This window comes from Pristiophorus japonicus, chromosome 3, assembly GCF_044704955.1.
Source record: "Pristiophorus japonicus isolate sPriJap1 chromosome 3, sPriJap1.hap1, whole genome shotgun sequence".
Classification (NCBI taxonomy): domain Eukaryota; kingdom Metazoa; phylum Chordata; class Chondrichthyes; family Pristiophoridae; genus Pristiophorus; species Pristiophorus japonicus.
This window is the reverse complement of record NC_091979.1, coordinates 23743501-23758314: the sequence shown is the minus strand read 5'-3', so window position 1 is coordinate 23758314 and position 14814 is coordinate 23743501. Positions and strand designations below refer to the sequence as shown.

The 14814-nt window shown below is 50.2% G+C and overlaps 1 protein-coding gene across 2 annotated transcripts in view; it reads left to right on the top strand.

Moving 5' to 3' along the window:
- The window catches only part of sema5ba (sema domain, seven thrombospondin repeats (type 1 and type 1-like), transmembrane domain (TM) and short cytoplasmic domain, (semaphorin) 5Ba), a 483409-nt gene that overhangs the window by 118762 nt on the left and 349833 nt on the right, over positions 1–14814 (top strand). For both annotated transcript variants that reach the window (XM_070875254.1, XM_070875253.1), the window contains exon 2: positions 12216–12268. The gene's annotated coding sequence lies outside the window, so the exon portion shown is untranslated. The remainder of the gene's footprint in view (positions 1–12215; positions 12269–14814) is intronic.

The window sequence follows — 14814 nt, the reverse complement described above, 5'->3', positions numbered from 1 at the left end:
TCCGAAAGGCGGCACCTCCGACAGAGCAGCGCTCCCTCAGTTCGGGCACTGGGAGCGCCAGCCTAGATTTATTGTGTTCAAGTCCCCGGAGTGGGACTTGAACCCACGACCTTTCTGACTCGGAGGCGAGAGCGCTGCCCACTGACACTTTATTTCCTGATGTTCGGAGTTTCAAACCCTTGAGGGAACAGGAGGGATGTGTTTACCTTTATGAAGAAAGAAGGGAAAATATCAACATTTGCAGTAATGAAGCTGAAGTCAAATAAGACACTTCTAAGTGACCTAGACATTACTGTCGCTTCCATAAGCTGTGTATTTTCTAAGTAATTAATCAGTTGGTTATTGCTTATTCTGCAAGGGAAATATATTCAGAGCTTTCTAACATTCATTCCAGCTGAGGGTTTTTTTTATAAGGGTTTGATTAGGCTGAGATGTATCGTGCTTGGCAGCGCCTCAAAACTGTTCCATCATTTGTATCGAGTTGAATAATGAGCAAGTGGCAGTCCTTTACAAGAGCTGCAGATGGCTTGGCTGTATCTCCAAGTAAAGGAGATTACAAGTGGATTCTCTCTCCTCTCTCTCAAAAGAACATAAGAAATGGGAGCAGGAGTAGGCCATTTAATAGAAGCATATAAAATTCTGACGGGACTGGACAGGTTAGATGCAGGAAGAATGTTCCCGGGGAAGTCCAAAACCAGGGGTCACAGTCTAAGGATAAAGGGTAAGCCATTTAGGACCGAGATGAGGAGAATCTTTTTCACCCAGAGAATTGTGAACCTGTGGAATTCTCTACCACAGAGAGTTGTTGAGGCCAGTTCGTTGGATATATTCAAAAGGGAGTTAGATGTGGCCTTCACGCCTAAAGGGATCAAGGGGTATGGAGAGAAGGCGGGAGTGGGGTACTGAAGTTGCATGATCGGCCATGATCATATTGAATGGTGATGCAGGCTCGAAGGGCCGAATGGCCTACTCCTGCACCTATTCTCTATGTTTCTAATAAGATCATGGCTGATCTGATCCTGGCCTCAACTCCACCTCCCTGCCCGCTCCCCATAACCATTTAGTCCCTTATCGTTCAAAAAATCTGTCTATCTCCACCTTTAAATATATTCAATGACTCGGCCTCCACAGCTCTCTGGGGCAGAGAATTCCACAGATTCACCACCCTCTGAGAGAAGAAATTTCTCCTCATCTACGTTTTTAATGGGCGACCCCTTATTCTGAGACTATGCCCCCCAGTTCTAGATTCCCCCAGGAGGGGGAAACATCCTCTCTGCATCTATGCTGTCGAGCCCCCTCAGAATTTCATTGCTCATTGCCGGGGGGGGTGAAGCTGAATGGAGCCCAGGGTTAGACATCCCATATTCTCCCGACTGTCGCCACGGGTAACGAAGCTAGGAAAGAGACCCGCCAGTCAGTTGGAAGCAAACCTGTCAATTGTGGCAGCACCGAGGGTGGCGGGACGGCGCCACTGAGGCAATCCGTCATGCATTCCCACCACAGCACTTTTGCCCCAGAGAGTGTGAGTGTCAGCCGTGGCTCAGTGGGTAACACTCTCGCCTCTGAGTCAGAAGGCTGTGGGTTTAAATCCCACTCCAAGACTTGTGCACAATAATCTAGGCTGACACTCCACTCCAGTGCAGTGCTGAGGGAGCGCTGCACTGTCGGAGGTGCCGTCTTTCAGATGAGACATTAAACTGAGGCCCTGTCTGCCCTCTTGGGTGGACATAAAAGATCCCATGGCACTATTTCGAAGAAGAGCAGGGGAGTTATACCCTGGTGCCCTAGCCAATATTTATCCCTCAACTAACATCATTAAAAAACAGATTATCTGGTCATTGTCACATCGCTGTTTGTGGGAGCTTGCTGTGCGCAAATTGGCTGCTGTGTTTCCTACATTACAACAGTGACTACACTCCAAAAAGTACTTCGTTGGTTGTAAAGTGCTGTGGGATGTCTGGTGGTCATGAAAGGCGCTATATAAATGCAAGTCTTTCTTTTGCAGGGGTGGGTAGGGAGAAGGGCTAGTCCGTGCGAGGATAATCAGTCTAAGACTGAGGGGTGACGTGATCGAGGTTGTTAAGATTATGGAAGGGCTTGATAAGGTAAACGTAGAGAAGATATTTCCGCTTGCAAGTGAGACCAGAACTGAGGTTCATAAATATCAGGCAGTCACTAATAAATCCAATCGGGAATTCAGGAGAAACTTCTTTATCCAGAGAGTGGTGAGAAAGTGGAACCATCTACCACACGGGAGTATTTGAGACAAGTAGCATTCAAGGAGAAGTGACATAAGCAGGTGAGGGAGAAAGGAATAGAAGGATATGTTGATGGGGTGAGATGAAGAGGGGTGGGAGGAGGCTCGTGTGGAGCATAAACACCGGCACGGACCTATGGGCCGAATGGCCTGTTACTGTGGTGTAAATCATCATCATCATAGGCAGTCGCTCGAAGCGAGGGTGACTTGCTTCCACGCCAAAAAGGGATGAGTTCGCAGGTGTTTCAATGAAGGACCTAATATTCCAGATCCCGAACTACATGTTGAAGGGTGGAAGATGCCTGTGTGTGGATTTTTTTAATGTATGGTGGCCGTTGCACACCAGCCACCACACGGGCTTGACAGAGCCAGGTCTAGGGTTAACCAAGACTAACTGGAGACCAGCTCTGCTGCACAGACCCTAGTGCGCGCACATATCGCAGTGTGGGCTGGGCCCGTGCAGCCCCTGGGCCCCAGACTCACGCCTCTCCTGGGGCCCGATCACTTCCTTCTACAAACAACTCTAGCCGCTCCTTCGCCCCACCTGCTGCGCCTGCCTGCACTGCAATCAGTGACCTGCCTTCACAGCCGTCGCCCTCCTGCAGTGGTACACCCTCCATCAGAGGGAGCAGCGTACGACGGCAGTAAATACTGTGTAGTTTAAGCACATGTTAGCGCTTTCTGAATAGACCGATGGTGAGGAGGTGGAAGATAGGGAGAGTGGGGGAAGGGGGAAGTAATACAAAGTTTCTTCACTCCTGAAGGTATGAAAATCTGAAACATGGATTTTTCCTGAATCAACCTCTGGGGCAGAATTCTAATCTAAGTTCCAGTGTTACTTCCTCATCATTCTCAGGCACAAATCCATTTGTAAACGTACTTCTTTTTTGACGTTGATTATTTAGTGTTTGCTGTCCCTCGTACAGCGAGTCCTTTACACGATGGGCCGAAATGGCCTCCTACCGTGCTATAAACTTCTATCATTCTGTGATGATTCTAAGAATGACTAAAAGAAACAGGCTGATACCTTCGGAGGTAAGTCCTTCACATTACAAGTGGCTCAGTGGGCAGCACACTCGACTCTGAGTCAGAAGGTTGTGCGATCAAGTCCCCACCCTAGGGAACTGAGCACATAAATCCAGGCGGACACTCCCAGTGCAGTGCTGAGGGAGCACTGCACTGTCGGAGGTGCCGTCTTTCGGATGAGACGTTAAACCGAGGCCCCGTCTGCTCTCTCAGGTGGACATAAAAGATCCCATAGCACTATTTCGAAGAAGAGCAGGGGAGTTCTCCCCAGTCTCCTGGGGCCAATATTTATCCCTCAATCAACATAACAAAAACAGATTATCTGGTCCTTGTCACATTGCTGTTTGTGGGAGCTTGCTTTACGCAAATTGGCTGCCGTGTTTCCCACATTACAACGATGATTGCACTCCAAAAATTGGCTGTCCGGCGGTCGCGAAAGGTGCTATATAAATGCAAGTCTTTCTAAGAGTACTGAATCATTATCTGCCTGGGCACAGGATTCAAGGTCATCAAGGGTAGAGATATAGACTGATATAATCAAAGCAACTATGGGATGTGATCGTGTCTGTATCTTGAGCAGGTGGTGTGGTGCTGGGGGTGGGAGCGGGTTTGCACAGAGGAGATGTGGCTGTCGGCAAATGTTCCGAAGTTTTGCTTGCGGTTACATTCGGGGAAATCGAGGAGTATTTATACAGAACTCCCTCGGGAGGTGAAATGATTTGGACAGAATTCATGATTAGACCGATGAGAAGCATAATGTGGGAAGTTGGAAGAGATTATCTTGACGTAAAGGGTTCTTGACACATGGACGGCATTGCCACGAGTTATTGAAATCAAATCGATCACAAAATGCAAGAGGGAATTAGATGAATCGTTAGAGTATGAGGCAAGAGATGAGGAGACATTATTTCACACAGCCAGTTGTTATGATCTGGAAGGCACTGCCTGAAAGGGCGGCGGAAGCAGATTCAATAGTAACTTTCAAAAAGGAATTGATTTCTGCATACTCTAGGCGATGAGCCTCGAATGAGACGGCTATATACTTGAAAAGGAAAGCAGCTATATACTTGAAAAGGAAAAACATTTCAAGGACTATTAGGGGTGGGGGTGCGGGGAGTGGGTCTAGTTGAATAGCTCTTTCAAAGAGCCGGCACAGTCACACGATGGGCCGAATGGCCTCGTTTTATGCTGCGTGATTGTACCAAATGGGATTCGACAGCTCTGGTGCGGAGCTAATCCTGGTAGAGGCAAACCGAGCTGAATGGCCCTGTACTGCGTTGAGGTTTGGGGCTGCATTGTGCGTCGCCTGAACCAGCGGGCTCGATTTCACCGCTCGGCCTTGCTCTCGTTCCACACTTGCTTATTTTTTTTATGAAATTGAACTTATTGTGCGCTGAAGAGAGAGTGAGGCTGCTTTGGGGTACTTGTGGGGCCTGACTAATTTCCTGGGACAGGCTCGAGCAGCAGCAGCAGCCACAGCAAACCCGGGAGAAGGCCTGTCCACCATCTTGGTTGCCTTGGCTCATTCACACTGCAACAGGCAACCTTTCTGATGCACTGAGAAATTTTTGTACGGTATAGAATCATAGTTACAGCACAGAAGGAGGCTGTCGAGTTTGTGCCGGCACTCTGCAAGCGCACTTCAGCTAGCTCCACTCACCCGCCTTTGCCCCGTAGCCCAGCAAATGCTTTTCCTTCAGGTACTTATCCAACTCCCTTTTGAAAGCCACGATTGAATCTGACTCCACCACCCTTTCTGGCCGTGTATTCCAGATCCTAGCCACTCGCTGCATAAAAACGTTTTCCTTCATGTCGCCTTTGGTTCTTCTGTCAATCGCCTTAAATCTGCGTCCTCTGCTTCTCGACCCCTTCGCCAATGGGAACAGTGTCTCTCTCGACTCTGTCCAGACCCCCCTCATGATTTTGAACTCCTCTATCAAATCTCCTCTCAACCTTCTTTGCACGAAGGAGAACAACCCCAGCTTCTCCCGTCTATCCTATCATCATAGGCAGTCCCTCGAAATTGAGTTCTCAGGTGACTGTACAGTCCAATCTGGCGATTACAGTCTCTGTCACAGATAGTGCTTGAAGGAAAGGGTGGGTGGGGAGTCTGGTTTGCTGCACGCTCCTTCCGCTGACCACGCTTGATTTCTGCATGCTCTCGGCGACGAGACTCGAGGTGCTCAGCGCCCTCCCGGATGCTCTTCCTCCACTTAGGGCGGTCTTTGGCCAGGGGCTCCCAGGTGTCGGTGGGGATGTTGCACTCTTATCAGGGAGGCTTTGAGGGTGCCCTTTAAACGTTTCCTCTGCCCGCCTGGGGATTGCCTGCCGTGTAGGGATTCCGAGTAGAGCGCTTGCTGTGGGAGTCTTGTGTCGGGCAGGCGGACAATGTGGCCCGCCCAATGGAGCTGGTCGAGTGTGGTCAGTGCTTCGATGCTGGGGATGTTGGCCTGATCGAGGACACTGACGTTGGTGCTTCTGTCCTCCCACGTAACTGAAGTCCCTCATCCCTGGAACCAATCTTTTCTGCGCCCTCTCTAAGGCTAATCACCTTCCTAAAGTGTGGTGCCCAGAATTGGACACAGTACTCCAGTTGGGGTCCGAACCAGTGCTTTAAAAATGTTCATAGTCATTTGCTTAATTATATTTTATTTCAAATGGGAAAATTTAGACATTCTCAGTGCATGGCTGATCACGAACCCAATCAACTCCCTCTTGCAAAACAAGTTACCAAGCAACAGCATCGTTTTTTTATATATGTTGATAGTGATAATTGTAATTGATTAAATTGTTCATTCAGAAATTTAATCTGAAGAAAACCAGAAGAAATCACTCAAGAGGGATTAGTTTTCAGAATCTGCCGGTGTATTGGATGAGACCTGGCAGGCGGCTGGCCCTGGTATATGGAGTAATGAGCCAGATAAAACTAAACCCATTTGGATCAGCAATTTTGGAGAGTGGGAGTAAATAGGAACGATGGTTTCTGTTGGAATTCCACACAGCAGGAGTTAAAGACTCCATACACGACAGCAACTTGCGTTTATATAGCGCCCTTTAGCTAGTAAAACGGCCCCCAGGCGCTTCCCAGGAGCGTTATCTGACTGGGCATTGAGCCAAAGACGGAGACACTTGGGAGAAAAAACTTGGTCAGAGAGGTAGGTTTTAAGGAGGGTCTTAAAGGAGGAGAGAGCGCGGCGGAGTGGTTTAGGGAGGGAATTTCAGAGCTTAAGGCCTATGCAGCTGAAGGCACGGCTGACAATGGTGTGGAAGGGAAGTGGGAGAATTATTTAGTGGCTTACCATGTCTCACAAAGTGTATCACATACAGCGAAGTGCATTTGTGATTTAGGCAAACACGGCAGCCAATTTGCGCAGGTTCCACAAACCGCACCGGTTAATCTGTCTTTTGTTGGATCGACTTGAGGAGGAATGTTGACCAGGACACCAGAACATCTTATACTTTGTATCGTGCCATGTGATCTTTTATATCCACCAAAGAGTAGATGAGACCTCGGTTTAACGCCTCATCTCATGAACGGCACCTCCGACAATGTAGCGCTCCCTCAGTACAGCCTTGAAAGATATGTCAAGTCCCAGAGTCGATTTCTGACGATTTCGATTCCCCGTTCCGGCTGAATTCGCTGATCTCAAACCATTGGCCCAGTCCCCAGTCCCAGGTGAGCATCATCATCATCATAGGCAGTCCCTCGGAATCGAGGAAGACTTGCTTCCACTCTAAAAATGAGTCCTTAGGTGGCTGAACAGTCCAATACGAAAACCACAGTCCCTGTCACAGGTGGGACAGATAGTCGGTGAGGGAAAGGATGGGTGGGACTGGTTTGCCGCACGCTCTTTCCGCTGCCTGCGCTTGCTTTCTGAATGCTCTCGGCGACGAGACTCGAGGTGCTCAGCGCCCTCCCGGATACACTTCCTCCACTTAGGGCAGTCTTTGGCCAGGGACTCCCAGGTGTCGGTGGGGGTGCTGCACCTTATCAAGGAGGCTTTGAGGGTGACCCCGAAATGTCTCCACCGCCCACCCTTGGCTTGTCTTGCCGTGTAGGAGTTCCGAGTAGAGCGCTTGCTTTGGGAGTCTCGTGTTGGGCATGCGAACAATGTGGCCTTCCCTTGGCTACAGTCCTGCCCTGTGCTGATTCGACCGATTTCAATGAGTTAGGGCGGGGGAGGGGGTGAAAATCAGCCGGTGTTCCCATTCCCAGTCTCTGGCTGGTGTGGACTCCTAGGGCCCAAGTTTCGAGCTGCGCCTAGAACGGCGCAGTCCCGTCATTGACGCCCGTTTTTCGCGCCACAAAGTGCGCCTAAAAAAAACTTCCAGATTCTCCAGCTCCCTGCAGGTCGTTTGCAGCTCGGCGCAGCGCAGCACAAGCTGTAGGGGGCGGAGCCAGGTCCCTGCGCTGAAAACAGTGCCAGGACCTCTGCACATGCGCGCTACAGTGGGCGCGCATGTGCAGTAGCTCTAGGCGTCCAAAACTGTGTGGGAGGGGCCGAAGCACGCAGCCCCTAGCCCTGGCCGAATGGCCTCACTGGGGCTGCGTGAATAAGTCTCCTCCCACGGTCAGCTCCTACTTCCTCCCGACCCGACTCGACTCCCGCTTCCCGCCTCCGGACCGGACCCGACACCGACCCGATTCCCCCTTCCCCCCCGCCCCTGGACCAGACCAGACCCCGACACCGACCCAACTCCCGCTTCTCCCCCGCCCCTGGACCAGACCAGACCCCGACACCGACCCGACTCCCGCTTCCCCCCCCCCGCCCCCCGCCTCCGGACCGGACCCGACATCGACACCGACCCGACTCCCGCTCCCCCCCCACCCCGACTGGACCCGGCCTGACCTCCCTCCCCCCGACCTGACCTCCCTCTCCCTCCCTCCACCCGATCCGAACCAAACCAACCTCCCTCCCACCACCCCCTGACCCGACCCACGATCCCGACCCGACCCAACGCCACCTATCTGTAAATCTGGTGCTGGGGACGGGCCCCGCCCGAAGTCTCGGGCCCAGCCGGGCCCGGCCCGTTCAGCCTCCTTCCCCCTTCTCCTTTCCCCCCCCCATCTCCTTTCCCCCCCACCCCCCATCTCCTTCCCCCCCCTCTCCTTTCCCCCCCCTCTCCTTTCCCCCCCTTTTCCTTCCCCCCCTTTTTCTTCCTACCCCCTTCCCCTCCTCCCCCCTTCTCCTCCTCCCCCTTCCCCTTCTCCTCCTCCACCTCCCCCCCATACCCCTTCCCCTTCTCCTCCCCCTCCCCCTCCCCCTTTTCCTCCTCCCCCCCTCCCCTTTCTCCCCCTCTCCCATCTCCCCTTCTCCCCCCTCCCCCTTCCCCCCTTCTCCCCCATCCCTCCCCCTTCTCCCCATCCCTCCCCCTTCCCTCCCTCTGCTCCCCCCCTCTCTCCCTCTACCCCCTCTCTCCCCCCCCCTCTCTCCCTCTCCCCCCCTCCTCCCCCTCCCCTCACTGTCAGAAGCACAGACACTGACAGACAGAGAATGAGAGACACACACAGACAGACAGAGAGATAGAGACACTGACAGAGACACACTGGGGTGTGGGGGGGGGGCATCCCAGCACGCTGTTGGAGGGCTCCCGGTGCTGAAGTCGGTAAGTAGAAAATGTTTTATTTATTGATTTTTTGAAAAAAAAATTATTTCTTAAATTAATTAATAATTTTTTTCTGGTTGATTTATTGGTTGATTTATTGATGTATTTATCATTTATTATTGATGATGGCTCTTTATTTGTAAAACTGAAATGTTTAATGTTTGTAAACTTCCCTTTAAACACCCCCCCGCCATTCCCTACGCCTGATTTGTAACCGACGCCTGATTTTCTAAAGTGTGGACAAGGTTTTTTTGAGCGTACAAAAATCTTCACTTACTCCATTTTAAGTTAGTTTGGAGTAAGTTTTCACTGACGAAACTTTGAAAACAGGCGTAAGTGGCCGGACACACCCCCTTTTGAAAAAAAAATTCTGTTCCAAAGTGAAACTGTTCTAACTGACTAGAACTGGAGCAAACTAAATGGCGAGAATTCCGATTTCTAAGATACTCCGTTCTACACCAGTTGCTCCAAAAAATCAGGAGCAAATCATGTGGAAACTTGGGGCCCTAGTGGGAGCAGGAATTTCGCTCGACTGTGAGGTGCCCATGGCGGGCGGGGTGGGGGGGGGATGGGGGGGAATTGTCTGCCGCTCCTGTATGAAGAAATGACAACAGTGTCTGGGGAAACCGTATCCCAACGCGTTCAGGAGAGGAGTGGGAAGGAGGGGGGGTAGAAATATGACTTAGTCCTTCAAATAAACAGCACAAAAATGTTCCACTGCCAGAACCTTAGTTCCTGCTGCAGGTTGCAATTATGTTGTTCACGGATTGGGTTAATGCCAATTAAAGACAGCAATCTGCTCATTATTATTTCAAATTAAACTTACGAACATTGCGTAACCTCTTTCACCTGCGATCTGTAAGAATGCTTTGAGTTTCAGCCTCTGAGGCAGAGGAATTCCCGAGGGGAGGGTGCAGGAGGGGTAGGAAAGAAAGCCTTCAGTAATTGGATGCAAATTACCAGAGCGTTGAATTCCAAGCTCTCGCTTCCCAGCTACCTAATCCTGGTCATAAAGTACTTGTGCGTGCCACAGATTAGATTGGGTGATTCAGGCATCCGCTGGTCACACGGAGGAGGTATGCGATATAAATAAAGTTACTTTTGTTCGTGTGGTTTAGCTCTCACTGTATTAAGCCTTTATATAGCGCTTTCACGACCCCTGGGCGCCCCAAAGCGCTTTACAGCCAATGAAGTACTTTTTGAAGTGCAGTCACTATTGTAAAGAACATAAGAAATAGGAGCAGGAGTAGGCCATTCAGCCCCTCGAGCCTGCTCCGCCATTCAATAAGATCGTGGCAAATCTGATCTTGGCCTCAGCTCCACTTCCCTTCCCTCTCCCCATAACCCTTTACTCCCTTATTGCTCAAAAATCTGTCCATCCCCGCCTTAAATATATTCAATGACTCAGCCTCCACAGCTCTCTGGGGCAGAGAATTCCACACATTTACAACCCTCTGAGAGAAGAAATTCCTCCTCATCTCAGTTTTAAATAGGTGGCCCCTTATTTTGAGCCTATGTCCCCTAGTTTTAGTTTCCCCTTTGAGTGGAAATATCCTCTCTGCATCCACCTTGTCAAGCCCCCTCATTATCATAAGTTTCAATAAGATCACCTCTCATTCTTCTAAACTCCAATGTGTATAGGCTCAACCTACTCAACCTATCCTCATAAGTCAACCCCCTCATCTCTGAAATCAACCTAGTGAACCTTCTCTGAACAGCCTCCAGTGCAAATATATCCTTCTTTAAATACGGGGAGCAAAACTGCACGCAGTACTCCAGGTGTGGCCTCACCAATACCCTGTTCAGTTGTAGCAGGACTTCTCTGCTTTTATACTCCATCCCCCTGGCAATAAAGGCCAACATGTAAATGTGGGAAACGCGGCAGCCAATTTGCGCACAGCAAGTTGCCACAAACAGCAATGTGATGATGACCAGATAATCTGTTTTTGTGATGTTGATTGAGGGATAAATATTGGCCGGGACATCGGGGATAACTCCCCTGCTCTTCTTCGAAATAGTGTTATGGGATCTTTTACTTCCACCTGAGCGAACAGACGGGCCGTCAGTTTAACGTCTCATCTGAAAGACGGCAGCTCCGACAGTGCAGCGCTCCCTCAGCACTGCACTGGAGTGTCAGCCTAGATTTCTTTTTGCTCAAGTCTCTGGAGTGGGACTCGAACCCACAACCTTCTGACTCCGAGGCGAGAGCGCTACTAATTGAGCCTCATACCAAAGAGTGAGGGAGGGAGGATGGTGAGTGCACGGTGATTTGCTGGATTCCTTCAAGCGAAAGCAGGATTTGTTTTGTTTCATTGCACCGGAGAGGAGTGTCAGCCTAGATTTTTGTGCTCAACTCTCTGAGAGTGGGACTTTGAACTCACAACCTTCTGACTCAGAGGCGAACTGCCCAACTGAGCCACGGCTGACACATCCTGAGGGCGTGAAAGGAGCTTTTTCCTTTGTTCTCCACTGACTCTCATGAGCGTGCCCGCCCGGGTGAGGTGTGGAGAAAGCTCGGTGCCTGTCGAGCCACACTACAGCGGGAAGCAACACCTTCGGAGAGGGCTGGGAGGGCCCAATTTACTAATCTCATTGCTAAAGTACTGCACACCTGGAGTACTGCGTATAGTTTTGCTCTCCTTATTTAACGAGGGATATACTTGCATTGGAGGCAGTTCAGAGAAGGTTCACGAGGTTGGTTCCTGAGATGTTGGGATTGTCATCTGAGGAAAGGTTGACAAGATTGGGCCTGTGCTCATTGGAGTTTAGAAGAAGGAGAGGCGATCCTGTTGAAACGTATAAAATTCTGAGGGAGCTTGACAGGGTAGATGCAGAGAGGATGTTTCCCCTCGAGGGGGAATCTAGAACTAGAGGGCATAGTTTCAGAATAAGGGGTCGCCCCTTTAAAATGGTGATGAGGAGGAATTTCTTCTCTCAGAGGGTCGTGATCTTTGGAATTCTCTGCCCCAGAGAGCTGTGGAGGCTGGGTCATTGAATGTATTCACAACTGTGATAGACAGACTCTTGAACGATAAGGGAGTCGATGGTTATGGGGAGCGGGCAGGGAAGTGGAGTTGAGGCCAAGATCGGATCAGCCATGATCTTATTGAATGGCGGAGGCGAACTCGGAAGGGCTGAATGGCCTACTCCTGCTCCTGTTTCTTATGTTCTTATATTGTTAAATCTGTGTTAAAGCAAATTCCAAGCGTGAGCCTTCACTATTGACGTTGAAAGTTCCTTTCCGTTGGATGTCCCGGTCTCTTCTCATATGATTCAAGTCGAAAGAGCCATTGTACTGAAAGGGCCTTCCCACTCTCTCTTGCAGGTTATACGGGAACATACGGACACGGGATACGATACACTTGTGTTGCGGCTACGGTAAGAGTTTAAAACCCCATTTTCGTTTTTAGCATATTAGTAAGTCCTGTCTTGGCTTCATCAGTCTCTGCGCCATCATTAGTCATCGCAATTCACCATGCCTCTTTGTGGGTGAGGCATGGCGAATTAGGTAGCTTTTTTCCTCTGCTCGCACTGCTTCTATTCATTTGTCAAAGAGGGGGCCCACGGCGGCTGAAACTTGGCAAATCAGACACAGGAGGGTATTCATGGAAAGGGGAAAGTGACTCAACCAGGAAGAAGAGAGCTGTGTGCAGAGACTTTGAAAGGTACGATGAGGTAGGTGAACTGCCCCAATGTATCTGGTGAAGCGCTTGGACAGAACCAGGTACGCTTACGGTGAAAGAGGAAACGGGCGGTGCCTATGGGTGAGCAGATTGACTATTAATGTTGCAATGCGTATGTTGCCCTGGTCTTTGTATGTTTTTGTATCTCTCTCTCTCTCTTTCTCTCTCTCTCCGGTTTCCCTTTCCCGAATGTTCCCTCCCCGCGTGCGCTAGAACATAAGAAGTAGGAGCAGGAGTAGGCCATGCGGCCCCTCGAGCCTGCTCCGCCATTTTGTACTGTCTGTCCCACCTGTGACAGAGACTGTAATTCCCCTATTGGACTGTACAGTCACCTGAGAACTCACTTTTGGAGTGGAAGCAAGTCTTCCTCAATTTCGAGGGACTGCCTATGATGATTAGATCTTGAACTTTGTGTGATAGCGAATTCCACAGACTTACAACCCTCTGAGAGAAGAAATTTTTCCTCATCTCAGTTTTAAATGGGTGGCCCCTTATCCTAAGATTATGCCCTCTAGTTCTAATCTCTCCCATCAGTGGAAGTATCCTCTCTGTATGCACCTTGTTAAGCCCCCTCATAATCTTATATGTTTCGATAAGATCACCTCTCATTCTTCTGAATTCCAATGAGTAGAGGCCCAACCTACTCAAACTTTCCTCATAGGTCTACCCCCTTATACCCGGAATCAACCGAGTGAACCTTCTCTGAACTGCCTCCAAGCAAGTATATCCTTTAGTAAATATGGAAACCAAAACTGCACACAGTCTTCTAGGGTAGAGATTCGTGGGTTTTGACAGCCTCTGTATATATTCCTCTTCCCTCATAATGAGTGATCGAGGTCGGTGACTGTTCAGCCATGGGAGGAAGCGTCTCACAGTTGTGCTCAATCCAGTTCCCCTCACGCACTGTCCAGCAAGGGTCAGCGGAGAGTGGAATATTGGCTGGCGGGTTTGCTGCTTCTGGTCATTCTCTGCCCTCCATAATTCCTGGCGGGAATTGTTAAGTAGAACTAGACAGGGTAACTGGATCTCCACTGCACATCCCTCAGAACCGTTGGATGTAAATTCATATCAGGATTGAGCACAAAACTCTAGGCCGACACTCCCAGCGCAGTGCTGAGGGAGTGCTGCACTGCCGGGGGTGACGTCTTTCGGATGAGACTTTAAACCGAGGCCCGGTCAGCTCTCGCGAGTGGACGCACTATTTCGAGGAGTTTCCCCAAGTGTCCTCGCCAATATTTATCCCACTGAAATAGTTTATCTGGTCATTATCACATTACTGTGTGTGGGAGCTTGCTGTGCTCAAATTGGCTGTCGCGTTTCCTGCATTACAACAGTGACTACACTTCAAAAGTACTTCATTGGCTGGAAAGCGCTTTGAGACGCCCTGAGGATATGAAAGGCGCAAGTTTTTCTTTCGGGGTGCACGAGAGTTTCCAAACTTGAACTTGCGGCGGTGGGGGGGGGGGTTGCGGTGGGGAGGGGGGCATTGGTGGGGCATACGGGGCATGTTCCTTCAGGAGCAGAGTATGTTGGCAATGCCTGGGGGAGATGGCACTTGCCCACACTCTTGATACAATCAGCCCCCCACCCGCGGCCCGGATTAAGGAAGGGAAAATATTATCTCATGTACCTACTCCCGATCATTGGGCAAAATGTTTAATATGCGTGGATATCAGGTGAGGAATGGATAGGTTCACACAGGAGGCACTGGAGGCTAACATGGCAGTCAAGGGTACACACAATTACATGGGATTTTACAGCACAGAAACAGGCCATTCGGCTCAACAGGTCCACACAAACCTCCTCTTACTGTACTTCATCTCACCCTATCAACATATCATTCTGTTCCTTCTTCGTTCATGTGCTTATCTTAGCGTAAGGCCCATGCTTTCGTACGCCTCAGTAACTACATTGACGATGTCCTGGAGTTTAGCCTCTGTATGTGCGCAGACGCAGGCGTCGTCCGTGTACTGTAGTTCGGCGACAGAGGTTGGGGTGGTCTTGGATCTGGCCGGGAGACGGCGAAGGTTGAACTGACCAAAGACCGCCCTAAGTGGAGGAAGTACATCCGGGAGGGCGCTGAGCACATCGAGTCTCATTGCCGAGAGCATGCAGGAAACAAACGCAGGCAGCGGAAAGAGCGTGCGGCAAATCTGTCCCACCCACCCTTACCCTCAACGACTATCTGTCCCACCTGTGACAGGGACTGTGGTTCTCAAAGCAGACTAGTATTTGCCGCTG